We start from the raw sequence: 27,406 nt of genomic DNA, 5'->3' as shown, positions 1-27,406 counted from the left end.
TTACAGTTTTAGGCTGAAAATATTCATATTTTGAAAATTCCAGTATATGGCCAAGAACATATTCAGAACAAAGAATTAATGTTCATGTGAAATATTATATTGTATTATACAAAGAGTATATATTGTTCAATTTGTTGACTAATAAATACATAATGACAATGTTTGCCATGACAGCTTATGCTACATTATTTTTTGCTGTGTGTATTTATGTGTCAAATGAACCCAAAGATTTGAACAGAAACTCCCTTGGTTTTATTGTTTCGATGAGTCACTTCTTGAATTGAGTTTAATTTGTCATAAGAGAGTTTGTCAGAGGAAACAGCTCAACCATCTGGACTGTTCTGAGACCTTGACCTGAACAAAAGCTCTGTGGATATATAAGTGTTAGAGAGTAATGCAATATTTGTTTTGAATATTTTGGGCACTTTTTTTTTTTAATCTGTTTAGAAGTAGAAGAAAAACCAGACATACGTTTGTTAATTTCAAGAGTTTAATAACTTTAAATAAGATTATTGGACCAGTATGTCCCTGTAATTCTGCACTTGTGTGCTCATAAGTGCATTTTAGTGCGTAAATCCTCTCCATGTGTCACCAAATAGATAATTATGGGAAAATGTGTTACAGCCAGACAGATGATTCTGTCAGATGATAGAAAAGTAAAAAAAAAAAAAAAAAAAAAAAAAAAACAAAAAAAAAAAATGTTTTACACTGAAGGTCAGTGCCTTCACATGAGTAATCCAACAACAGTACAGAGTTTTGCAGTTGGGACAAATATGTGGAAACCAAAGCTCAGAATCCTGAAAACGCCCTCTTTGAATTTTGATTACAGCCATCTGAACAAGATCAAATAACTACAGTACAGAATGGGGAAATCTACACATTGGTTGCTTTTTATTAGGGAAAGAGGAAAAACTAAAACAACTCAAAACTTTATTGCAGAACATATTTGTTTTCTGGAGCAAACAGGAAGATGTTTCCAAAAATACAGTGAATGAGGTCAGATTTGTTCTTCCACTAAACCAAAGGACTGTTAACATATTGCAGCAGAAATGCCAGTTCCCGAGCCAAGGGTTTTAGAAATCTTCTAATCTTCCAATCTATCATCCAATAAATAGATGAAATCAAAACAGGGTGTAAGGTTTATTACTGGAACTGGTCTGAAGTAAAATCTCTATTTGAGATATAATACACTGTGCTGTGTTTAAGATAACATCACTCAGACTCAGACGTCAAATAATACCTTGCCTATATCACAGTCACGTGCAACAATGAAATGCATAATTAAATACGGTGTAATTAAATGTAAGTAAATAATTTTAGTAATTAAAAAAAGAGTTATTGCATCAGACAGTAATGCAACGCACGTTTTGGTAGTGAACAGGTCTGAGAACACGCTCCTAAAATGATTTTTTAATTAAAAAAAAAATGAACATACGTTTTTGTTTTTATTTTAAAGATAATTTTTCATGTACGGTCAAATAAACGACATAATTAAAAAATAAATAAATAAATAAATAAATAAATAAATACACGTTTACGCAGGATCTGATTCAAGCCTGTGACGTCTCCAGATTTAGATGATTGACGGGATTGTTGGCCAATGAAAAACGCTCTGACGCAGAGTGGGACGGACCGGACGCACACTGCTCTGTGTTCGGTTGCAGATTATTTCAATGATCAGTGGATTATTTACATCCGTTACCAGGCAGCGAAGCACGCAGGACGGTAAAACTCTACCAAAATAAAGACTGAAAAGCTGCTCCTTCAGCGGATTGATGTTGTTTGGACTGTTTAAACCTAGAAAGCCTTTGTTTTCAGTCTTGTTCATTTGTTTTGTTTATGTCCTGCCTCGAAAGACCGACAATCTGCTGTTATTAAGAGAGTTACTTTACTTTAACAGAACGTCGCCTGTGTGTTTATAAACCATGTCTGCTGTAGACGATACAGTCTGTAAACTTCACTCATTCACGATTTTATTACAGTTTCATCAAGACGTTCCTGTGAAGTCCTGACTTCTGATCTGATATGAATTTGGGAAGATATCTCATATAAATAATTAATATTATTCATGGCCACCAAAATGTCATCGCCCAGGTAACTTAACTTATTCTTACCGTTTTTACTATTTCAGGAGTAAAAACGTAAAGATGTGCTTGTTTTAAGACTGTCCTGTTATCTGCAGTGACGTGCGAGAGAAGATCAGGAAGAAGAGGAGAGAACTGCAGGAGTCTTTAGGAAGAGTCAGAGATGATAAACAGGTAGAAACACTATACATCATGCACTGTAGTAGAGTATACTGAGAAAAAAAAATGTTTATCACCTGCTATTTATGGGCTGCACTTTTTGGACAGTACACACATGCGTTCATATTTGGTGTATTTCACATCTGAAGTTGCTAGACATGTTTGTTATATGAGCAGTTTGTTATACAAGACAAACTGTAGCATTATAAAGCTAGAGTATGCTCCTTCACTGAACACATGCATGAAGCCGTGAATGTAAGGTCTGTGCCGATCTGCTGTAGGCTTTGGTTCCGTCAGACTGGGATCTGTCTAAGGAGAATGAACACACTGCGGTGGAGGTTGGTTCTGTTCTCACCCTTGCCATTTCCTGTAGTGCACTAATATATGTCTGCTAGACTTTCCTTCAATAGGGCTTCTGTCCTAATTCTTAGTTAAAGGAATAGATCATCCAAAAATAAACATTGGGTCATCAATCATCCTTGTGTCATCCTGACATTATCTATCTATCTATCTATCTATCTATCTATCTATCTATCTATCCAACCAACCAACCAACCAACCAACCAACCAACCAACCACACACCCATTAAACCATCCACAAAATTAGATATCAAGGAGAATGTCTATGCTGATCTTAATAGGCTGAGTAACAAAATCTCAACTATCCTTTCAATGCTTTTCTATTGGATTTCGGAACTCTTTTGAACATTCTTTGACATTCTTCTTTTATCCAAGCATGGAATTTCCTTAAAAACTGCTTCTGACCAGCAAGAAAAATACTGCATGTTATTTTATCTAACTGGACGGGCATGATTAACAGCAACTCATGCAAACTCAAAAAAAAAAAACATACAAAAAAAAAAAAAACATTACTGTAGACAATATATATGTTATATTAGGAGCTTCCAGGTGGAGAAGAGGACCCTGGTGAGACACTCAGACGTTCAGTGATGGCGAAGAGAATGAAAAAGAAGAAGAAGAAGGTCAGGACTGTGATAACTTTACAACTGATTTTTAATCCATTGCTTTTCTTCCATTGCACATGGGTTTCTTTGTCTGTAATGTCTGCATATGGTCTCCATGTTCTAGCTGCTTAAGGAGATGACGGTAGAGTCTCCTCCAGATGAGGAGGAGGTGACAGCAGTGCAGGAGATGAGAGAGGAGCAGGACAGAGGAGATGATGTAGAAAGCCCACCAGGGCGCTCACCGAGAGGTTAGGACATTCTGCAGTTTATAGATGTTATCGCAAAGCCTTGGTTTCACTGGGACGGGCTGCCATGACAGTCTATATACTGTGTGACTGCCTTGGAGTACAACACTCTCATCCTCACAATCTCTCTAGATCTTCCTCCTCGGCCTGTGATGAGGCCAGGATCCAGCCAATCAGAGACCACCATGAGACTGCGCATGACTGAGAAGCTGAGAGCAGCAAAGGTAAAGGTCATCTGGGGCCAGTGAGAGGAAAACAGGACATATATTTCATTATATATTTCAGAATACTAAATGGTTCATAATTCATTCATCATTGTGTCGTCCCTTCAGTCTAAAGCAGCAAGTCTTCTAGAGCAGGAAAGCATCATTGAGCCTGCCAGCCGTCTACAGAGTCTACGAGACAGAGACACCCTCACGAGATTCGACAGAGACGTAAGCACTGATGAATACTGATCTCAGTAGTACAGTAGTTGCCCTGTGACCATTAACTAAATACTGTAGTAAGCACTACAGTTCAAAGGTTTGGGGTCAGTAAGTTATTAATATTATTATTATTATTTTAAAGAAATTAATACTTTTATTCAGCAAGGACACATTACATTGATCAAAAGTGACAGGAAAGACATATAATGTTAAAAATTTATTTTGAGCTTTCAATTTATCAAAGAATCCTGAAAAACTTTATAATAGTTTCCAAAAAAATATAAAGCAGCACAATTGTCTTCAACATTGATAATAATCAGATTTTTTTCTTGAGCAGCAAATCAGCATATTAGAATGATTTCTGAAGATCATGTGACACTGAAGACTGGAGTAATGATGCTGAAAATTCAGCTTTACATCACAGGAATAAATTATATATATATGTGTATGTGTGTGTGTGTGTGTGTGTGTGTGTGTATATATATATATATATATATATATATATATATATATATATATATATATATATATATATATATTTGTATATATATATATCTATATATTTGTATATGTGTTTAAAAAAAAAAAAACAGCTTTTTTAAATTCTGCGTTTTTCACTGTATTTTTGATCAAATAAATTCAGCCTTGGTAAAAATATTAAAATATCTTGACTTTAAAAAACTTTTGAACAGTAACTAAACACAGCTAAGTTTGTATGCATATTTTAGAATTAAAATTAAACGCTCCACCTGCAGTTCAGAACTGAAAGAAGTCTGATCATGTGGTTTCCTCCTTCAGACGGATCCAGATCTACAGGCCGATGAAGACTCATCCTTTGCTGCCAGACTGAAGTTTCGTGATGCAGCTAGACGTGCAGCAAAAGACAAAAGGGTAAGAATCTGCTGTTTCTCCTGCGAGGGTGAGAAGCACCCTCTAAAAGTGATGAAATGCTTATATATTATAAAATGATGCATTCATTATATTTGCGATCTAATTAATTGAGAAATAATCTAGAAATGCTGAAATCATGATGAGTGTTTGGTTTCTGAGTAGGCTGAGGCTGGTTTGCCGACCGCTGAAGAGGCGTACAACTTCTTCACCTTCAACTTTGACCCAGAGCCTCAACAGCAACGCCGTAAGAAAAGACAGTCCAGGAGAAGAGAAGCAGAGGAGGACGGAGAGGGGGAATCAGGGGAGGAAGATGAAGAAGGGGAGGAAGAGGCTGAACTGGAGAGGGAGCATGAAGGAGAAGAAGAGTCTGAAGCCAGGGTGACTTGAGTTTATATTTTCTCAGGTTTTTATATATTTTTTTTTTTTTTGTGGTAACACTTTACAGTAAGGTTCCACTTTTTAATATTAGTTACAGTAAGTGCATTCGATGTGAACTAACACTGAAAAATAAATAAATAAATAAAACCTTAAATCCTAGATAATGTTAATTTAGACATTTACTAAAATAACGTTTTATTTGTATTCATGTATTTCATGGAGTTAAGCTAATATGAGCTAACAATGACTAGTTGTGTTCTTATCAACTGTAGTTTTCAAAGATTAATAAATACTGTAACAACTGTATTGTTATAATCGGAGTTTACTGTAAATGATCTGAGTTTATTGTAAAGTGTCCATATTTTTGTTACTGGTTGTCATACATTCGTTCATGATGTAATGCATTCACTGTTTAGGATGAAGATGCTCCTCTGGTCAGAGACGAGGAGGAGGATTTGTTCATCATTGACCAGTCAGCACAGGACTTCCTGGAAGTGAGGAGAGCGGAATATATAGGCTACAGCAGGCGACTGCAGAGGGAGCGAGAGACACTGTTTGTTCCCAGCATGAGGCCAGGTACAGAAACCGAAGCAGCAGCACTTATGCAGTTCTTCACCTGAACCTTCCTATAGGTCAGATAATCTGTGATTTACATTTGCCACACAGTTCCTGCCTCCAGTAAGCTGCCGGAGAACGTGCGTCCCCGTTACCTGGAGGAGGAAGGGTTATATGTGGGGGAGAGGCCACACGTCTGTCTGACCAATCAGAACATTTTGGAAAACCGAATCCTGAAGCAGGCTGAGGTAAATAAAGAAAACTGTTATTTTTTTTATATTTTTTTTTTAAATGTAATTTGTTTACAAATGTTATTGTCTGTAATGTGAGTGTTTGTGATTTCTGCAGGGAAGGAAGTGGTTTGGTGATGATGGGTGTATTATTGCTCTGCCGGACCCAATCAAAGAGTCCTCGTCCAGACCGCCTCTCTTCCACCTGGAGGATGAGCTGGACCCTGCGCTGCAGGCTGTCTACAGAAAGGTCAGAGATTGAACTATACATTATGATAATTAGACAATATTGTGTGTGTTTATGTGCTGGTTTCTTTAGGCTTGTCATAGACAGCTGACTCACAAAATTTTCATATTCTGACAAAAATGATCTTTTCCATTGAATTGCCACCTTAAATTGATTTCCAGGGACATTATTTTTTCTAACATTATTAGAAGTATGCATCATCATTTTATGTTTAATTGCTACATTTAAGCAGCAAAATAATTTAGAATAATACAACATAACACTGTTTAGAATTAGTGCACATATTGTTTAATGCAGCTCAGAGGTGGCGTGAATGCAATAACAATTGCATTAATAATTCTTTGAGATAAAAAATGTGGATTCATTCAGTAACACACTACTGTATAAAATCAGTATCACATTTGCAGTTGTGCTGATATTGGGGAAAAACAGCATTCTTGCTCTTGTGATGTTGCTTAACTATATAAAATATAAAACAAAAACACATACAGGGGCTTTTTTCTGCCCCCAGTATCTTGAACTCGGGGTTATTCTAACTGCATTCTAATAGATGCATCACGCAGTGAAAGCATGCTATCTCACACCATGTTTTTGTGAGTGACGTACTTCATAATGTCATAACATCATTAAAACAATATGTATGATAGTAGCGTAGACCCAACATATCTCACACCACTAGCAGACAATGTAAATGTGTTCCCAGGCTGCTACAATGAGTGCTTTCAAAAAACAACTAGTTTTTGCCAGGTTAAGTTTTGCAAGGTTTGTAGAATTCAGATGAAACATGACTCACATTAAATGCACTGGTTTTGGAAGACAGTTTTCTGTGATCCCCAGGCACTGGACCTCTAACACTGGTCTGGAGGGAAGAATCAGTTATGTGTTCTTTTCTACACACACAAAAAATTAATAAATAAAAAAAAAATTAATAAAATATAAAACCACACACACACAAAACCCTGTTCAAAAACTGTTTAAATTTTTGACTTTAATAATTCCAAAGACCCCAGGGGCATGGAAGACCTGGAAATATCTTGTAGGTCGGGAAAACACCATAAAATCTCAGCAAGTAATGGAAATTTCTGTAGTGAGTAATTTTTTTTTTTTTTTTATTCTGCTCAGCCCTAAAACATTTCGGAAATTAGAGGGTGAAATCTCTATGATTTTTGAAAATCTTTGTCATTGTTTAAAATACATCAGGCTGCCCACCCTTGGTTCTTTATGACGTTGAATGCTAAAATTTAATCCTGTAATGTTTACTAGCGCTTTTTGGTGTCATATCCTTCATGCAGCCTGTTTCCAGGCAATATGAACTGCCAGTAATTTTTGTAGAAATGAGAGGTGTGAGAACGGAGATGGGATCCAGATGTGTGATGATGTCACAGTTTCTGCTGTGAGACAGGGCAGTGAGGTCACATGTGCCTGTCATGCCTCACATGACTCAAAATACGAGATATGTAATAGACGTTATAATACACACACACACACACACACACACACACACATATAATATAAACAATAACACACCCATTCAGCAATGTGTGATTTATAAAACTTGTGTGTTATGAATGCTGCATGCCAATAAAAGTGAGCATTATGAAAGTGCTCACAGACATGTGGAACTAATTGACATTAAGTGTTTTGTTAATGCAACCCACTGAAACATAAAATGAGAAACATCAAGCTGACACTAGGAGCACAAGGCTGATGAACAATGAGAAAACTGAAGTATACAGAGTCCTCATGCAAAGTACACTGCACAGTACAGGCAAAAGTGTTGAATGTATACGCCAAGCTCAATCATTCAACCCTGTTACCTAAAAAAAAGAAAAAAAATAGTGAGAAAAAAAAGAAAAGTGATTTCACTTTCCATGGTACGGAACAATAAGCAACCTGAAAGTATTAAAAAAGCTATTTTTTTCTTTGTCAACAAGTGATAAAATTATTTGGACACACAGTTTAGAAATCGGAATTGTTATAATTATGTTATACTAAAATTGCTAAATGCTGCAAACTGTATGTAAGCTTTGTAAATATATGAAAAACAATTGTAGAAAATAGAGCGTTTTTTACATTATTATTTTGGGGAAAAAAAGAACATCTAGCCCCAACTGAGTACAAATTTATACTAAATCTGCAACCCTGTTACTTATTCTGGATTTATTTATTTGTTTATTATTTATTTAGTTAGTATTTTTAAAACTAGTTTTTTTTATTACTATTATTGCTAGAAAATAACAAAATCACAAAATAAAACTGTATTTAAATGTCCTACATTTTTCAGTTTAGCAATTTTATGTGCATTTGTCATTTTTAATTAGTTTTATTTGTTTGATTAGTTTAATTTTTTATTTGTTTTAGTGTTTTAAGTACTTCAACTTAAATTTATTTCAGTTCATTCCCAAGGCAACATTTTAAACATTATTTAAATGATTACACCTGTAAAGTTTTGTTAAATTAATGACAATTTGATACTTACATACTTACTATCTCCTCTAGCCATACAGTTTTAATATAATGGCACTAGTTAAGCAGATTTGCTACTCCATTAAAGATCGGTTTTGTGGGAGGTCCATCCAGGATTGGACCGTAGAGTGCAGGTAGATATAGTGTCTATCAGAGAGCAGTAGAAGTTCCTTTGTTATGGAAGATTGTAGAGATGCAGGTGTTGAATCCTTCAGATGCCCCTCAGTAGTCGCATAGCATACAGTGCCGTGATAAGGTTTTTGCCCCCTTCCTGTTTTTGTTTTTTCCATTTTTGTCACACTTAAAAGATTCAGATCATCAAACAAATTTTAATATTATGCAAAGATAATGCAAGTAAATGCAAAATGAAGTTTTTAAATGATGGTTTCATATATTAAGGGAAAAAAGCTGTCCAAACCTACCTGGCACTATGTGAAAAATTAATTGCCCCCTCCTGTTAACCCATGAAAGAACTGTGATTAACGACCTTATTTTAGAAAGCTGAATTAAATTTCACTAGCCACACCCAGGCCTGATTACTGCCAGACCTGTTGAATCAAGAAATCACTTAAATAGAACCTGTCTGACAAAGTGAAGCATGCTTAAAGAGCAACACATCATGTCACGATCTAAAGAAACTCAAGAATAGATGAGAAACAAAATAGTTGACATGTATCAGTCTGGAAAAAGTTATAAAGCCATTTCTAAGGCTTTGGGACTCCAGCGAACCATGGTCAGAGCCATTATCCACAAATAGAGAAAACTTGGAACAGTGGTGAACCTTCCCAGGAGTGGCCTGCCTACCAAAATTACTCCAAGAGCACAACAACGACTCATCAAGGAGGTCATAAAAGAACCCAGGACAGCATCTAAAGAACTGCAGGCCTCACTTGCCTCAATTAAGGTCATGATTCAACAATAAGAAAGAGACTGTGCAAAAACGGCATCCATGGGAGAGTTCCAAGGCAAAAGCCACTGCTGACCAAAAAGAACACAAAGGCTCTTCTCACATTTTGCCAAAAAATATCTTGATTATCCCAAAGACTTTTGGGCCAATGACTTTTGGCTTGATGGCACCTGTGTGCATGGCAAGCCGTCGCCGTTGTTCAGTCGCCAAGTTGTATGTTTTATGTTTGGTAACCTTGTTTATGTGCTTGTTTGTTACAACAGCAGCATCATCATATGTTTATAACCGTGATTTCCTATTGGGCACTGGAGAATATGTTACTAATGTCCGCACAGCGGGAAGAATGAAGGATACAGACATTCCTTTGATGACCTCAAGCTCAAGCACACTTGGGTTATGCAGCAGGACAATGATCCCAAACACACCAGCAATGAATGGCTCAAAAAAAAAAAAAAAAAAAAAAAAAAGGAAGGTTTTGGAGTGGCCAAATCAAAGTCCAGACTTAAATCTGATTGAGATGCTGTGGCATGACCTTAAACAGTTAATTCATGCTCAAAAACCCTCCAAAGTGGCTGAATTTAAACAATTCTGCAAAGAAGAGTGGGCCAAAATTCCTCCACAGTGATGAGAAAGACTCATTGTCAGTTTTCACAAACGCTTGATTTCAGTTGTTGCTGCAAAGGGTGGCACAACCAGTTATTAGATTTAGGGGCAATTACTTTTTCACGTAGGGCCAGGCAGGTTTGGACAGCTTTTTTCTCTTAATAAATGAAATCATTTTTTAAAAACTGCATTTTGTATTTTCTCAGGTCATCTTTGTATAGTATTAAAATTTGTTTGATTATCTGAATCATTCAAGTGTGACAAATATGCAAAAAAAGAAATAAAAAATGAAATAAAAACAGGAAGGGGGCAATTATTCACTGATCTTTTATTGAAAAAAACAACAAAAGATCTACCTTTTAAGTGTTATTTTGTACGCTGTTTCTGAAAATGTATAATGCATAACTGAATTGTTTGCATAATGACATGGTGTTTCCACTGTTGTCTGCTCTGTCCCAGGCTCTGAAGACCAAGCATGTGAACCTCTACATAGCTGGAATGGGCGACCCCCAGGCAGACTACCAGCTGGATGTAGATGTATCCGGCCTCATCTTCTCCCATCATCCTCTCTTCAGCCGTGAACATGTGCTGGCAGCCCGTCTCGCCCAGCTGTACGATCAGCACCTGACCAGACAGCACAAGAACCTCACACGACTCCTCACTGATAAGGTAACCCAGAAGTGTGCCAGCAAAACCAAGCTTCCTGTTCTTCTTTAGACTCATTCTGAATTTGTGTGTGTGTAGTTGAACAGCTTGAGGAACACTATTCAGAATATGCTGGAGCTTCACAGAGGAGAGGCTCTGAGTCAGGTGACCCAGCAGAGGATAGCGGAGTACAAACACGAAGTGAGGTAAGAAATTTCCAATCATCTCTAGCTGTTATATTTATGATCGCTGTTTCCTCAAGTTTTAATTGATTCCTGGTCTCTTCCTGTATCGTCAGACACACCCGTCAGTTGCGTGATGTGGAGCAGGAGAAGGACAGAGCTCTCCTCAAAGGATCATCAGAGTGTGGAAGGAGCTCAAAGCTCTGAGAGACTTCCAGAGATTCACCAACACACCCTTCAAACTCTTCATCAGGAGGTACAGCTTCTTTCATACGAGTTTGACTCTGTGTTTGTTCTTCGTTTTATAAGACAAGTGGCTTCTGCAGGGAGAAGGTGGACGGAGAGCAGGACGAGCAGGAGTTTGAGAATGACATCATGGCGGAGGTGTCAGAGCTGGAGGCGGAGGCAGAGGAAGACTATCAGAGGAAGATGAGCGAATACAGAAGACAACATGAGGAATGGAAATCCTGGAAGAGAAAACAGGTACTACTACACATGGGATGCAACTACTGTTTTTGCAGTCATAATCCTCTTTGAAACCAGACTGAGATGTTCTCAACATGTTTCTGATTCCTTCAGAAAGCTTTGAAGAAAAAGCAGAAAAAGAAAAGACAGCAGGAGGAGGAAGAAGAGGATGAGGAAAGGGAGGAAGAGCTGGGCGAGGAGCCAGAGAAGCCGGAACCTCCAGAGAAACCAACAGGACCTGGAAGAGCAAGTACGGGAAAAGGCAGCCAGGATCCGCAGGAAACCTGGAGAACCGGTTCTGATTCCAGAACTTACCGTCTCCGGGCCCATCACCCCCAATGAGCAGTGCCCACGGTGAATGACACACACACAGAAAAATGAATGTTTGATATCCACCAACTAGACCGAATCATAGTCTGAAGCTAAAAAAAGACAACACAATCTGTCAGCTCTGATTGCCTAATCTGATTGCAGACTGGGCTCTGACTTTCAGCCGCTAGCGTCAACACATCCAGACTGCAAATAGTTTATAATAGTTTATAAATTTGAGTGGTTTATTAAAGCCTTTAGCAACTTTCCTGAACACCCCAGCCATCACCCAGAAGGACCCTTGCAATAGCATAGCATCTGCTAAACACGAAAAAAACCTTAAAGGGTATGTTTTTCTTACGGTTTATGGTTGAACCACTGATGTCACATGGACAATTAAAAAATGTCCATGCTACGTTTCTGGTTCTGGGAACATTTCAGAACAACCCAGTGCTGTGGAGGGTCAGAAAGCTCTCGGATTTCATCAAAAATATCTTAAGTTGTGTTCTGAAGATGAATGAAGGTCTGGAATGGCATGAGGGTGAGTGAGGGTGAGTGATTCATGACAGAATTTTCATTATTGGGTGAACTGACTCTTTAAGGCAATGACAGACCAAGCTGATGGTCAGCTGTCATCCAGTGTCAGACCGTTGTTGAGTGTCTGTGGGCTTACTTAATGTGGTGTGATTTGTAACTTCTTGGTGGCTTTTTGGCTAATCGTTGAATCACATTGGAGCCACTGATGAGAGAGACAAGCCCTTTGTCCAAATACCCACAGTTGCAGTCTTTGCACTTGACCACTTGACTACTTATATGACGTATTTTGTGTATTTGGCTCAAGTGTTCAAGTGAGAATGAAGACCACTATTGTGTAGAACTTTTCATTACCTGATGGGACACACTTACAGTTTTGTAAAAATGCAAGTGTTTACATAGCTTTATTTTTATTTTAAATACATTTCATTTTAAAATCAATTTCTAAATGTCCGTTCAGTAGTCCCTATAACAGATGACACAGTTTAATTTGTGGTGCTTCTAATTAAATGATGAAAAGCAGTTGCGAATGTTGTACAAAATAAATATCACCTCTACTCATCTTTGCACCAATAAAACATGCAACACTTTTCTTTTTTTTTTTGCCAAATTATATGTAATATCTAATTATTATATTAATATTTAACTTACATTGGAAAGGCTCCGTGACCTCTCGTGAGATCTCGGCAAAAATCTTGCAATTTATTCCAAAATATGATGCATGATGGGATACACTAAGCCTCGAACAGTGCTCCAGAGCGTTATTTAAGACCTGGCGTTTTTAAGACCTGGGACAGTCTTGCACGCTTACTTCCTGTCACGCGCTCTCAAGTGGCCAAGACCGCAAGTGTGGGTATTTGGACAAGGCAAAGGAAAAGCTGTTTAGATTAGTGAACCAGAAGAAGTTACATTATGAATCCATAATTACCATAGTCTTCATTACAATCTCCCTTTTTGCCGACTACTGCCACCTGCTGTTGTGGAGTTATTTCCTCCCACACTAGTTGTCCATCGGCTGTAGTTTTTGTGGTGTATTCAAGTAGGGATGCACCTGTTGACCGGCCATAAATCGGAACCGGCCGGTTTTTGCTTAAAATACGGGATCGGCAATCGGCTGGTTTTTGGTATTTTTTCGGCCGATTTTTCTGGAAGTGCGCCTGCGGGCACAGACTGCGGGCACACGCACAGATAGCAGGAAATGAACAGCCGCTGGTGTACTGGCACACAAATAAGAGCCCCTTTCCTGCCCCCGAAGAAGCTCAACAATACTACACCACCCCTCCCCCTGCACAAGCGGAGATAGTGAAGGGATGTTCAGCTCAACTTCTTGCGTGTCGGATGAGAAACGAAACGGACTAAACTCTGTGGACAAAACTGAAATCACGTTTTTTTTTTTTTTTGTAAAGTAGAACTTGCATACACATTTGAAAAGCCAGAAGTAAACGTCAGTTCTGTATAATTTGATTTAAAATTCACCTGCTGTAGCACACTGAAAAAAAGCGTTTCATTCATCCAATTAAAAAATTTTAGGGTAATGATTCACATCTATATTTTTTTAACTTAAGCCAATAGTTTATTTATTTTGTCATGGCTCCAAAAAAAAAAACATACAGATGTGAATCATTACCCAGTTTTTTTTTTTTTTATTTTAATTGGACGAATGAAAACACTTTGCATCTTAGTTTTATTCGCACCAACATGATTTTTAACATTTTGGAATAATTTATATATATATAGCATACTTTTATTTAGTCTCACTGGTAAAGACCTTTTTTATTTTAAAACCAAATGAAAAAAACTAAAACAAAATACTGAATGCTGATTAAGAAACATCTTCTTGAATGTTTGTGTTGATTGTGTTTGTTGCCTTTAATTTCACATGGTTACAGTTAATCTTTTAATTAAGGCCAGTTCTATGTAGTTTCAACACAATTCAAAAACAAAAGCTAAATGCTGATGTCTGTACCATCTATGTTTGTATTGAATGTAGGCTACTTACTGTGCCGTTAATTTCAGATGGTTACGGTTATTGTTTTCAATAGCCAAAAGCCAGTTTGGCCTATTAAATACCAAATAAACATCTTGTTTATGTATATTTTCCTTCTTTCTTTTTTGTTGCTTAAAAAAAAATCAGGTATCGGAATCGGCCAGTTTGCTTGTAAAAAAATCGGTATCAGATCGGCCATGAAAAATCATGATCGGTGCATCCCTATATTCAAGTGCAACTTTTGGACCTTATGCAATCAACGTGAGGCAACACCACAGTCAGCTTTATTTGCTGCATGTTCTTTGATGACGGCTTGGTGGACCTTTAGAAACTTGGGCTCTGGAAACCACATAACAGCTCCCTGTAAACACCCTGACTTTTGCCTGCATACAGTAAACATCCAAATTTTCTCCAGAAATGTAAAAATGTAGTTTTTGTTTATCCTTTCTAGTGCTGAGTTTGCTCGTAGAGAGGATGTGGCCAAACGTGCCCTCTTCATCAAGGTCCTGTACAACGATAAAGAAGTTTCTAACAGACAGTCGAACCCTCAACATGGATTTCAGAGTTCACTTTGGTCAGATCTTCAACCTGAAGATAGTGAACTGGCCAGAAAGCATCAAACTACAGGTACGGAATCGGTGGGTTGTGTGTGCATTCACACAATGCATTGCTGTTTGTCTGCTTGTGTCTGAAACGTTCTGGATGTTGTCTCGCAGGTATTTGAGAGTGTCGGCTCGTCCACCTCCCAGCTGACTGAGGTGTGTGTGCCGGTTCCAGAATCTTCCGTCCTGACCGGTAGTGCACCGTTTGAGGAGATGGAGTTTAGCAGCAACCAGAGAGTTACGTTCAACCATGAAGGGTCGGCAGTGGTAAACACCTCTATAAACCTTCCTAAAACAGATTGTTTTGTGCGTCACAGTCATGAGTCATGAAAGGGAAAGGAGGGCAGCTTGTTTTATATCTTGTTTTTGGTAGGTGTTCCGTTCTCTTTCGAGGCCGATGGCACTAACACGCAGACCCTGTTGACGTCAGGGAAGCTCTCCTGCTGCGTGTCATGGGCTGTAGGGGAAGATGACGTCCCCCTCGCTCCCCCGTCCAGTCAGCCTGGAGGGGGTATGTACAGGTCAGAGAGCCAAATTGAGATCCAGCCCTCTGTTAGCGCATTATTTTCAGTTGTGCTGGATAAGATGCGCTGTTTTCTCTCTTTTAGTGGTCACAGGCAGATGGACGCTATAGCATGTATTGGAGCATCTGGGCTGAACGACATGAAGAAATTGGGGAAGTGGGCGGCTGAGTCTCGCCTTGACCCAATGACCCCAACAATGCTTCCATCATGCAACTTCTCTCGGTACATCCATCCCAAGGGATTCTCTCTATACACTGTGCCTCTAGCATATCTAGAAAGGCATCTGCCAATGAGCTTGACGATTGTTTTCAATGTTTAGTTAAATAAATGAAACATGCAGTTTAGTCATTATAAAAATAAAAAAATTAGTTGAATGCTCAACACCACAGTAGACCTATAACCTGTAAGAGTCTAGTATTCAGGAGCGCTGCGTTTGTTTTGATGTCTTATTGTCTCTGTAGGTGGTGAGTAGTGGAGATGTGGCCGGTGCCTGAATATTTCCGCCTGGAGCAGCTTCAGGAGGAGTTTAATTTCCTGAGCGATGAGGAGCTGCAGCGTTCCCGTCGCTTCCGTCTCCTGAGGCTGCGGAGTCAGGAGGTGCCCGGAGTGTTCCGTCACTTTAAATGCGTCCCATCCATGGAGCGGGAGGTGTCTGAAAAAGTGTTCCAGGTGAGATCACTTAACCTCGGTGAGAACTTTCTGTGAACCTAAGATTGTCCAGAATGAATGAATCACGAAAGACTTCAAAATAAAATAAAAAATATAAACATAGACTGTCCAGACAGAATACTGTATACTGTAATTCTTATTTTAATTAAATATGTGTAAGAATAAACAGCTGTTTTGCGTAATAATCTTGTTTCAGGATTATGAGAAGAGACTAAAGGATGGGAGATTATTGATACCAAAGAACACATTGATGCACATCGAGCCCTTGTGGCCAAATATCTGCAAAGAGTGAGTGATGAGTGAAATTTAGCTATGGAATAATTTCCTTACTTACACTATTTGCTCAAAAGTTTAAAGATTTTTCAAATGTTTTGAAAGAAGTCTCTTATGCTCTCCAAGGCTGCATTTATTTGCTCAAAATACAGTAATAAAACAGTATAACATTGTAAACGATTACTACAATTTTGAAAGTGTTTTCTATGTGAATATATTGTAGAATGTAATTTATTCCTTTGATACAAAGCTAAAATTTTTTGCATCATTACTCAAGTCTTCAGTGTCACATGATCCTTCAGAATCATTCTAATATGCTGATTTGCTGCTCAAGAAACATTTCTGATTTTTAATATCAGTGCTGAAAACAGCTGTGCAGTTTAATATCTTTGTGGAAATCTTGAAACATGTTTTTGATGAAAGTTCAAAAGAACAGCATTTATTTGTAAGATTATTGCCTACTGTCACAAAAGTCTTACTGACCCTAAATATATTTTTCTTTTCAATTTTGTTGTCTTTATGTTTTAATGATATAAGAGCAGTGGACGGTAATGTGTGTTATGTATTAGATAAGTGAGGTATGTATGGACTGCAGCAAAGGGCCCTTAAAATCAAATTGACTGTTTGTCTCTCTGTCTCAGGTGCGGGAGTCAGTTATTAATCGTTTCCTCATAGCGAAGCATCATTTCATCCTGTCCGACGTGGTTTCAGAGGACGAGGTCCCCGCATCGGGTAAACAGCTCTACTGTTGATCTGATTCACTACTGCTGACTTTAAATAGAGGGCTTTCTGAAGGCAGACTTATCTTTAACAGTACTCCCACTTCTGGAGATCTTGTCATATTCAGATACGGTCTGGTACACATGCTGACTTTTGTGTGAAGCTAAAATCCAGTTCATTCGCTCTGCAGTTCATTACTTTAATGTTTTGATTGCAGTTTTGGGATGGCAGTTTATGCCATCAGCCAGTCTTTAATGACTGGATTGTGCACAAACTGCAGAGAACACAAGAGGCTTTGTTTAATCTTGAATCAGTATAAAATGATGTTTATTTGAAAGTTCCTGTCTTTTTATTTCTCTTTTTTTTTTTTTTCTCCTGTACGTTTGTTTATTCAGTAGTCCAGGTGCAGGGTATGTTCTGAGGACTTTCTGTTCTGTTTCCAGGTCTTCCGTATTCCTTTATTTTTATTGTGTTCCTCCCCTCAGATCTGTGTGTTCATGAGGTGCCATTCTCTGTAGAGTTAGTCAGTGTAAAGTGTGTGTTAATGTGGAGATCACACACTCAGAGTGTTTGTGTGTTTGATCTGCTGGTGAGTACTGATAGTGAATGTTTAGAACAATTATGCATGTATTTACTCACTCACTCTCATGTTTATTCCAAACCCATACAACTTCCTTTCCTTTGGTGAAGGACTAAAAAGGAGACGTTTAACTGAATGTTCATGCTGCTCTTTTCCGTGCAATTTAATTATACATTGACCAGGGACCATCAAACGTGGTGATTAATTCCTGAATTAATCAGTTTTTTCCAAACAGATAAGTTAAGTGCATGATTCAATGACTCACTCATAAAAAAGTGAGTCTCGTTAAAACAATAAATATGTTAGATTGTTTATATTTACACACACAGGAAATCTAATCATAAAAAAAATTGCCCCAGGTTAGTAATTTGCATAAAACACAGTCCATCTCCATATAAGTGTTTCCACAACCTCTTCTTTTATAGCCTTTTGTTACTCTCAGTACATAAACTGATAAGTCATGATATGTTTATGAAAATTGATTTTACTCAGACGGTACACGCACATTCTATTGTTATTGAATGAGACCCAGTCACTGCCAGAATGAATCAGTTTTTTGAATGAATTGGTTGAGTGAATGACTCAGTTGACTCACTCATAAAGAGTCGCCATCTACTGGTATCTAATGGTATGTCACCTACAGAAGGGAGTCACTGAGGACTCTCTGTCACTAATGTACTGACTGACTGTCCATCAGAAACGTGTTCAACATCAATAATAGATATGTGTTTTGTGTCCAGGATAGAAATAGAGACTTTAAACCAATGCACTGTATGTGTTTGAGGCTGATGAAGTCCTGTCTCAGTTGTCCCTTGTTCCACGTTAAACATTAACTCAAAATCCCTCACTAATACCGCACTGTGTTATGGGGATATCTCCAACTGACTCTCAGCTGACGCTCTTTCAGGGTGTTAGGCTGGAACCTGTTTTCAAACTGGCCGAGCCAAAACGGCCCCTGAAGCCTTGCAGGAAGGAGAGGAAGAAGGTGACGGCCGCTCAGAACCTCTCAGATGGAGACATCAAACTCCTGGTCAACATCGTCAGAGGATACGACATCCCCATTCGCAGACCTTACGCCAGGTACCTCTTTCTGCACTTCCATAAAAGCTGACCAATAAGAAGACTCTAAACAATCACTCATTCTTTGTTTGTATTTTCAGCAAACCCCCCCTGCGTCGGCTAAGTCTGGGCGGATCATTCACCGAGCCGTTTACCGCTCCGTGTCGTCCCAGACACCCCAGCAGGGCAGTGTAAGTAGTGGCCCTTCGGACAGGTAACGGCACCAACACCACAATGTTCCTTTACCTGAATATTATGTGACTGTAATGTATGTATTCATGTGTGCTGTTGTGTGTACTGTTAGCCTCTGGGTCAGGCCGTTTGTGGAGGTGTCCTTTCCAGCGTTCAGTGCTGCAGACGGTCTACCGCTGAGGGGACCCAAACCCCTGCTGGAACGAGGAGATTGTTCTGCCATTCAGGTCTGACTAAAACCTTCAGCACTGACATGAAAAGCCAGTGTAACTTCATAAACTCTACATGTCACTACAGCTCTATTTCTGAACTGAGTGAACTGTCTTGCTGTCTTCAAAGGCAGCCTCCAGATTGAAACAGAGCAATCATAAGTGGCTCATATGAAATGCTGTACATACGAAATTACTGAAAAATAAAAAAACAACAAAATAAATCCAACTATTCCCGTAAGAGCGGATGTCCGGCATCATTAGCTTCCAGCTATTTGTAGCTGTACAAAACAGCTTTCATTAGCTTCCAGCTATTTGTAGCTGTACAAAACAGCTTGTTTGATGCCAATGGTGCGTACCATAAATTTTAAACGCATTATATTAATTATGAACACACTGGTTTTTAGTGCAAAACAGTTTTACTGTTTACTGCATGTTGTTATTTATTTTTAAACCTATAGGCGGCTAATGAACCAGAAAGTCTCGCCCATAGGCTTACTTCCACGTTTAGGAATAAGGTTGCATAAGCAAGAAAAATATGCACACAGTATGTTTTTTTTTTCCTAAAATTACAGTATAATAAGCACATTGAATACCTTTATACTACTATTTGTTTTGATTATGACTTTAAATATTTTATTCTTTATTTAATATACATTTAAATCAATAATATACATAGTTCTTTTGACACAATATAATTTTCATTTTTTTCTTGATGTTCTCAATTGTTGGAGCAAAAAAAAAAAAAAAAAACAAATGAATGAATTTAATGATTTATTATTGATCTTGATAAATTTCATTTCTTTCATTTTTCTTTATTTTCTAGTACTGAATAAGAATAAAGATTTATAATATATATTTACATCAATAATATTTTTTTACAAAATATAAATAATTTTTTCTTGATGTTCTGCAATGTTGAATGATGCATGAATATTAAAAAAATAAAAATATATGATTTATCTTGATGAATTCTAATTTTGTTTTTCAGTATGGAATAAAGCATAAAGATTTTTTTTTTTAAATAAATTTACTCTAAATAATGGTAATGTAATTAGTTCTGTGTGAAAAATGAAGTTTCTCGTATTAAATTAATTAATTACTTATTGTCATTAAGGCTTGTCGCAGAGTATTCTGTGAGTGACACTGGTGACATTACCAGTTAGGCCACAAAAATTAGACGTTTTAAAAGACAGCATAATGTTCATGGTCTAAACTTTTAGAACAGCCCTCAGGTTTGGATTGCGCCTATGCTACCTTGAAAGGCTGTCTTGGTAGGCAGCTCGCTAGGAAATGTGATTGGTTTTCACACCGAGTTTCCGTATTTGCATGGCTGTGAAATAAACGGTTTCCCCTGTATTTCACAGCGCTCCAAACGGAGGACTACAGCTCCACCAGTCGGCAGTCGAGCAGAGACGAGGTCTTACATCAACATATTCGATTGAGATCCTGTATGATGGCGTGGAGGTGAGAAACATTCTGATGTGCTTCTGGCATCATTCTTAAGGAGTCAATTGTAAACTCCCGATGTGATGTTGACCTGTCTGTCGAAACTCTGTCAGGTAATGAAGCGGGAGAGAGGGAACCCTATTCACAACCGTTATAGGGCGGCAGAGGCTCCGGCTCCATCAAGATCCACTTCAGCCACCATTCTACCTCAGTATCGGGCAAGGACACCAAAACACCAACACTTCCAACAGAGCACATGACAGTTTCTGCTTTTGTCCAAGTGTTTGTTTATAAGGGATTTATGCTCTGAACTAATCCGGCTCCCTATGAGACTGTAGGGGACGGAATATATCTCTTTTAAATTTGATTGGTTATTTGGGTGTGTTTGTTTTTTTGTGGTTATCTGTTAAAGCTGAACATATTCAGGTTTGATTGCTGTGTGGTCTGTATTATATGTTATGTTTAGATCGATGGGACGTTTTAAGGTGTCCACTCATCCAGTACTGCGGGGATATAGTACGGAGCGCAGTTTTGGGCAGTGAAGGTGGATATAGACGCCGTCCGCCAGACCTGAGGTGAAGGCAACCTTCCTTAGCCGCTCTCAATCACCAGGCGACCCAAGTCTGGTTCCTGGAGACACCGTCACAGAGAAAAAGGGTACAGCGGGGGGAAAATCTGCTTCGTTAGCAAGTGTTATGTGTGATGGGACAAAATTATTTCTTATAGTGCTGTGAAAATGATTAAATTGGATCCAAAATAAAAGTTTTTGTTTACATAGTATATGCATGTACTGTGTTAAACTATTATGTTATGTAACTATTTATTATGTATGTATAAACCACCGTGTATAGGTTTAAGAAAAAATGTTTCATTTATACATTAAATATAGTTATATATAATATAAATATATACATGCAAATACATGTAAAATTTTCAAAAATATGCTGTATGTGTGTGTATTATATATACATAATAAATATTCACAGTACACACACATATAATGTAAACAAAAATCGCATGACAGCACTAATTTTTTATGTGCATAAAAGTAAGAATCTTATTATTTTTTGTTCAGTATTGCTTTTTCCTCTCTGTCTCTCTTTTTGAAGCTTTATAAGATGAAGGAAGCAAAGGTAATATATTTGGAGTCTGAATCATGTTTATTTACAGTGGAAGTCTAGGGGGAAACGCGCTGTGCTAACATAAACATTGAAAACACCACTGTTTTCAAAGTATCGCCAAAAATGCTTAAACCTTTAAGCCTTAACATTCATACCAGTGTGATACGACTGATTCATGACTAACCTTTACTAAAGCCAATAAAATGGGAGATTTTCACCACATGATCTGCAGAAAGGATGCAAGAAAGGGACTGTTTGACATGAGAAAGATCTGCTGACAGGAGCTAGAACCGTTGTCCCACTCTACAAGGATAAAATATAAAAAACTTCACAGCTTAAATATAAAACATGTGGATGTGGAATAATGACTAAAAAAACACTTTAACAAATACACAAGATGCAACATTTCTGTTGTCTGGCACACAATGCCTTGCCCCACAGACTTCAACTGTAAGTGTTACTGTAAACATGATTGTTGTTTTTTTTCACAAAACAAAAAAAAAAAAAAAATCTAAATTTCTTTTGTAATCTGTAAACCACATCATATCATAGCACAGCACAACTTGAACTAGTTTTACATGTAGCTTAACCCAAGACATTCCTGTAAGTGTTGTCTGTTTAGTGGAGTTTTGTTTAGATCAGGTTGTATATCTCTCCATGAACAATTTACTGGTTTATACATTTCCATTCAAAGGTTTCGGGTCCGTTAATTAATTATTATTATTATTAGTAAGAAAGAAAAGAGAAAGACAGAAATACTTTTTCAGAGGTTTCAAAAAATAGAATTCCAATAGCAATATTGTGGTGGCCTCCACATTATCAACACTGACCACCACAAAAATGATTTTCCAAAATGTTTGACTTCTTTGAATACCATGAGCACTGCACGTTTCAAAATCAAAATGCGGCAAGGGTGTTTTTATATAAATGTTTTTTTTAAAGGGAACCGATTGACTTCACAAAAGTTTTTGATGCACTTTTAAGTTCATCTTTCCTATAATGCCTGATAAAGTAGCGTTCATGAGTGAAGCGCTGTTTTGATTACAGCCATTACCGGGGAAACCACTGTTTTCTGCCGCTCTTAAAGCGCCTCCTGCTGGCAGAGAATTAATTAGCACTTTCAAATAAGCCCATCTGCGGTTTTATATTTCTATACATATATTTCCACCAGGGGAAGTGCCGCCACACAGAGTGTAAGTCTGTGGGAAACACTGCTTATATTCTCGGAGCCCAAACTTTTGAACAGCTCATTTTATTAATATACAGTAAGGGACACTTGAGTGTGAAATCACTGTTTCATGACCTCTGACCTCTCTCTCTCTTCTCAGTTCGACTCTCAGGAGGTGAGCGTTGTTGATAGCAAGTGAAGTGTTTGAGAAGGAGGCAAGTGGGCGTTTCCCGAGCGGCCTGTCTCACCAACCGTCGACATAGACATCAAACGGCAAAACCGTCTTCGTCACACGCTTCATACGGCCTCTGAACCCCCCACAGGAGCTGCTGGACGCTTTCCCGAACAGCCCTTCAGGAGACCGCGGTCCGTCCACACACGTTTCAGACACCAGCTCTCATCTGTGTGTCTAGTCTTCCGCTCATCTCTCTCGCTCCGTCTTTCCTCAGGAGGTGGTGCACGATACGTGTTCGCTCGTTCCTTCTCTTCCAGACAGCGGGTTCGCAGGGGTTTGTGACTTATGGAGCACGTGCGATGTGAGTAAACATGGACATCAGCTCTCGTTTGTTTTCTGTCTGTGAGATTGTGTCTATACACTCTGGTTTGTCTGGATTAGCTGTTTTAGCAATTCCTAACGTTGCTAGCTGGAGAAGAGGAGGAGCATGCTGTGGTACTCTGTAACTACTTCCTGTCGATGGGGGGAAAAGGGCGTGGCTTAGTCATAGGGATCGCCATTCCTGAGGTGAGTGACAAGCTCTTAGCACCATCACACACCAATAAAACATTGAGGGTGGAAACTACCAAAATCTCTGTTGGTGAGAAATCAGTGGAAATCAGTGGAGATGGATGTGGAAAACACTGTATTTTATTGTTGTTGTGTTGTTTTTAGGCGCCCATCCAGCGTACGTTTTGACGTATGAGCAGAAACGCTATCTGATCTGGAATCCCAGCACCGGAACAGCAGCACACGGACAATATGACACATTCTGCCCTACAAGACCATCGGCTTGCCTGATCAGCTCTGAGACAACGTTAGTAAACACACTTACCCCACCAAAAAAAATCATTGAAATGTATCACAGGGCTATCATAACGGCCTTCGTATCTGTGCGCAAACATAACATTTTACACTCAATTTGCAAGTCAAAAGTTTAGAATATGAATTACAATAATTATTTGGTTGAGGAGTTTTGAAACATTGTGCCAAATTTATTTGATCAGAACTACAGTAATATTGTCCAAATGTTACTACAATTTTAAATGTGTTTTCTAGGTGAATATATTGGGGTGAAATCTAATGTATTATTGTGATGTGAAGCTGAATTTATTCAGAGCATCATTAGTGTCACATGATCCTTTCAGAAATCATTCTAATATGCGGATTGATGCTCAAGAAACATTTTGATTATTGTCACTGTTGGAAAACAGCTGTGCCGCTCATATTTTATTAGCAATAAAGACTTTTATAATGCTACAGAAAGATTTCTGTTTTAAATAAATGCTTTGTATTTTGATCTTTCTGTTCTTACACAAAAATATAATTCCACATAACTGTTTTAATAGTATTTTTGATCAAATAAATGTAGCCTGGTTAAGCATAAGAGACTTTTATTCAGATATATTGAAAAAAAATCATAATTTTTCCAAAAAATCATTATGTTTGTGCACAAAAAAAAAACAAAACAAACAAGCAAAAAAATTCTGGCAAAAGCTTGGCATTTTTTATTTTCTTGATATGATTCTCTTATTTTTATTTTTATGTCTGTCCATGTGTCTCAGGTGTGGTTTAATATCCAGCCAGTACGCGCACCTGTGAGAATGAGTTTCGCCGTACTAAGCCAAAATCTCTGGAAAGCGTTTTCTCACGGAGCATTCGCTGATCCCGGCCTCTCTAGTGTTTCAGGGGAGGATGTGATCCACAATCACAGGCCACCCGTTAAATGAACCCAGCTGAAACGAATCCCAGTGACTCTTAAAAATCACTTTCTGAAGTAACGTTCTAATCTGCAGCTGTTGCCCATTTGGGCCAAACTGTTGAATTTTTGAGTCATGTTTTCAGCGGGAGGGCCTGGTGTACAGACACACGAGGACAGAGCAGTTGCTGTTGAGTTACAAGACAGGTTGTTTGAATCAAACAACACCCCCAGTCATTAAGGGACACATGCAGTACCTGAATGAAATGAGCTTCTGCGCTGTAGGATAGAGAAGGTTTTGAGGGAGAAGATCATGGAATGGCGTCCGCGTCACCCCACGCGCTGGAACCGCTACTGCTCATCCTCTACGTTACGTCAGTTCCTGCCAAAATTAGAGCTGAGCGGAGGGCGAGAGGTGGCTGAGGAACATCGCCTCGAGCTGCAAAGCCTTCTGGGAGAATACAGGGTAAGTCTTCTGCTAGAAATCACACTTTACACAGGCTAATAGCCTTACATGCAGCACAGATGTCACCCTGGGAGCACAAAAAGCAGTCTTAAGTCGCAGTAGCCAAAAATACACTGTATGGGTCCAAAATTATCGATTTTTCTTTTATGACAAAAATCATTAGGATATTACTAAGTTAAGATCATGTTCCCATGAAGATAGTTTGCAAATTTCCTACCGTAAATATATATCAAACTTAATTTTTGATCAGCAGTATGCATTGCTAAGAATTACATTTGGAAAAATTTCAAGGGGGATTTTCTCATTATTTTTTTTTGCACCCTCAGATTCCAGATTTTCAAATAGTTGTACTGTATCTCGGCCAAATATTGTCCTCCTAACAAACAATAAATCAATGGAAAAGCTTATTTATTTCCTATTCAAGCTTTCAGATGATGTATAAAATCTCAAATTTCGAAAAAATTGACACTTTAGCTAATATAGCTGTGTATTGGTCAGCGTGAGGGCCAGACATGCTCAATGAGATTGTAAAGAATGATTCAGACAATTTTCAAGCATCTTGTGTTTGTTGCAATGTCAGTTAGTATATGTAAAAATGAACAATGTTGCTCCTTTTCGATGTTACGTGCACCCAGATCTACCAGTTTATATGTTAAAACTACAGATCGTACTTCCAGCTGGAAGTCGGATTGAGCCCAGTGCAGTATAGTTTTCCAAAGGGAAACTCTATAGCCCTTGTCTCTTGTAATGTGGCAAAGATTAAAAAAAAAAAGCCTTTTTACTGCATAGGTGGCCAAGTTGTATTGCATCACAGTGAACTCACCCCTTTAATGTTGTTTACTTACTGATCTGTTTCAGATATCTGGGTTTCCCCTGCACCTTCCTTTCTCAGAGATTCGGCCAATCATTGAAGCTGTTCACAGCACAGGGGTTCATAAGGTCGAAGCCCCAAATGTAGAGTTTGCCCTGGCGGTCTATGTGCACCCGTATCCCGGTAATGTGCTCTCCGTTTGGGTCTACATCGCCTCCCTGGTCAGTGCACACACTAGAGTCACAGCAGAACACCACCAGCCACAGGGAAAAGACTTCTTGATATGCTTCATATGAAATGAAAATGTCATATTTTATATAGATTTTCGATTTTGTAGAGCTCCTGTGTCTGTCAGTGTGTTTTTAACACTACCTCTATTGCTAGTAGTTGTCTTATAGTTTTTAAAGAAACTCAATCTCTAGAATGTTATTTATAAGTGTGAATTTACAGCCTTTATACTTTTACTCTGTATATTTTTCATGATTGTACTGAATCGAGATGTTTGAAATATTTGTAAAACATTTTAAATACACAAAACTAAGTTCAACATTATTTTTTTGTGTACTAGTCATTTTGATTAAATCTGTTCATGTTCATGATTTTATATGAAGAAAAAAAAAATTAAGTAACAAAAAAAAATATATATACTGTATATTATATAAAAAATATACTGTATATTATATACAGAATAATACTGTATATATACAGTATTATTCATTTTTGCTTATTTTTCCCCCTTAACAAAAGTTTTTACTGTTTAATGAGATCTTGAATGAAAAGTTTGGAATTATTTGTTAAAAGTTTTCTTCTGCTCACCAAGGCTGCATTTATTTGATCTAAAATACAGTAAAACCAATAATATTGTGTAATATTAATTACCACTTAAATGGCTGTTTTATGTTGTAATACATTGTAAAATGTAATTTATTCCTGTGATCAAAACTGAATTGTCAGCATCATTCCTCCAGTCGTCAGTGTCACATGATCTTCAGAAATCATTCTTATATTTTAGGAAACATCTCAGGAAAAACATTTTCTGATTATTATCAATGTTGAAAACAGCTGTGCTGCTTCACATTTGTGAGGAAACTGTGATACTTTTTTTCAGGATTCTTTGATGAAAAGAGAATTCACAAGAACAGCCTTTCTTTAAAATCTTTAGCAACATTATTGATGTCTTTACTGACAGTTCTGATCAATGTAATGCATCCTTGCTGAATAAAACTATCAAGTTTAGGAGCATCATTGTTAAAACTGCTCAACAATACATCCAGATGCATTACAGTGATGAGAGATTGAGTGGAATGTGCTTTATTTTTATGAATAACAATGTTTTTGTTTTCTTTTGATACTGAGATAAAAAAAAATCACCT

General features: G+C 37.9%; 1 pseudogene; it reads left to right on the top strand.

The window, feature by feature from the left end:
- Nucleotides 1–1,636: 1,636 nt before the first annotated feature.
- Nucleotides 1,637–26,329, top strand: LOC109086890 (annotated as a pseudogene).
- Nucleotides 26,330–27,406: the final 1,077 nt, after the last annotated feature.

Source organism: Cyprinus carpio, chromosome B23 (genome assembly GCF_018340385.1).
Source record: "Cyprinus carpio isolate SPL01 chromosome B23, ASM1834038v1, whole genome shotgun sequence".
NCBI classification, from domain to species: domain Eukaryota; kingdom Metazoa; phylum Chordata; class Actinopteri; order Cypriniformes; family Cyprinidae; genus Cyprinus; species Cyprinus carpio.
This window is presented reverse-complemented; position numbering and strand designations above follow the sequence as displayed.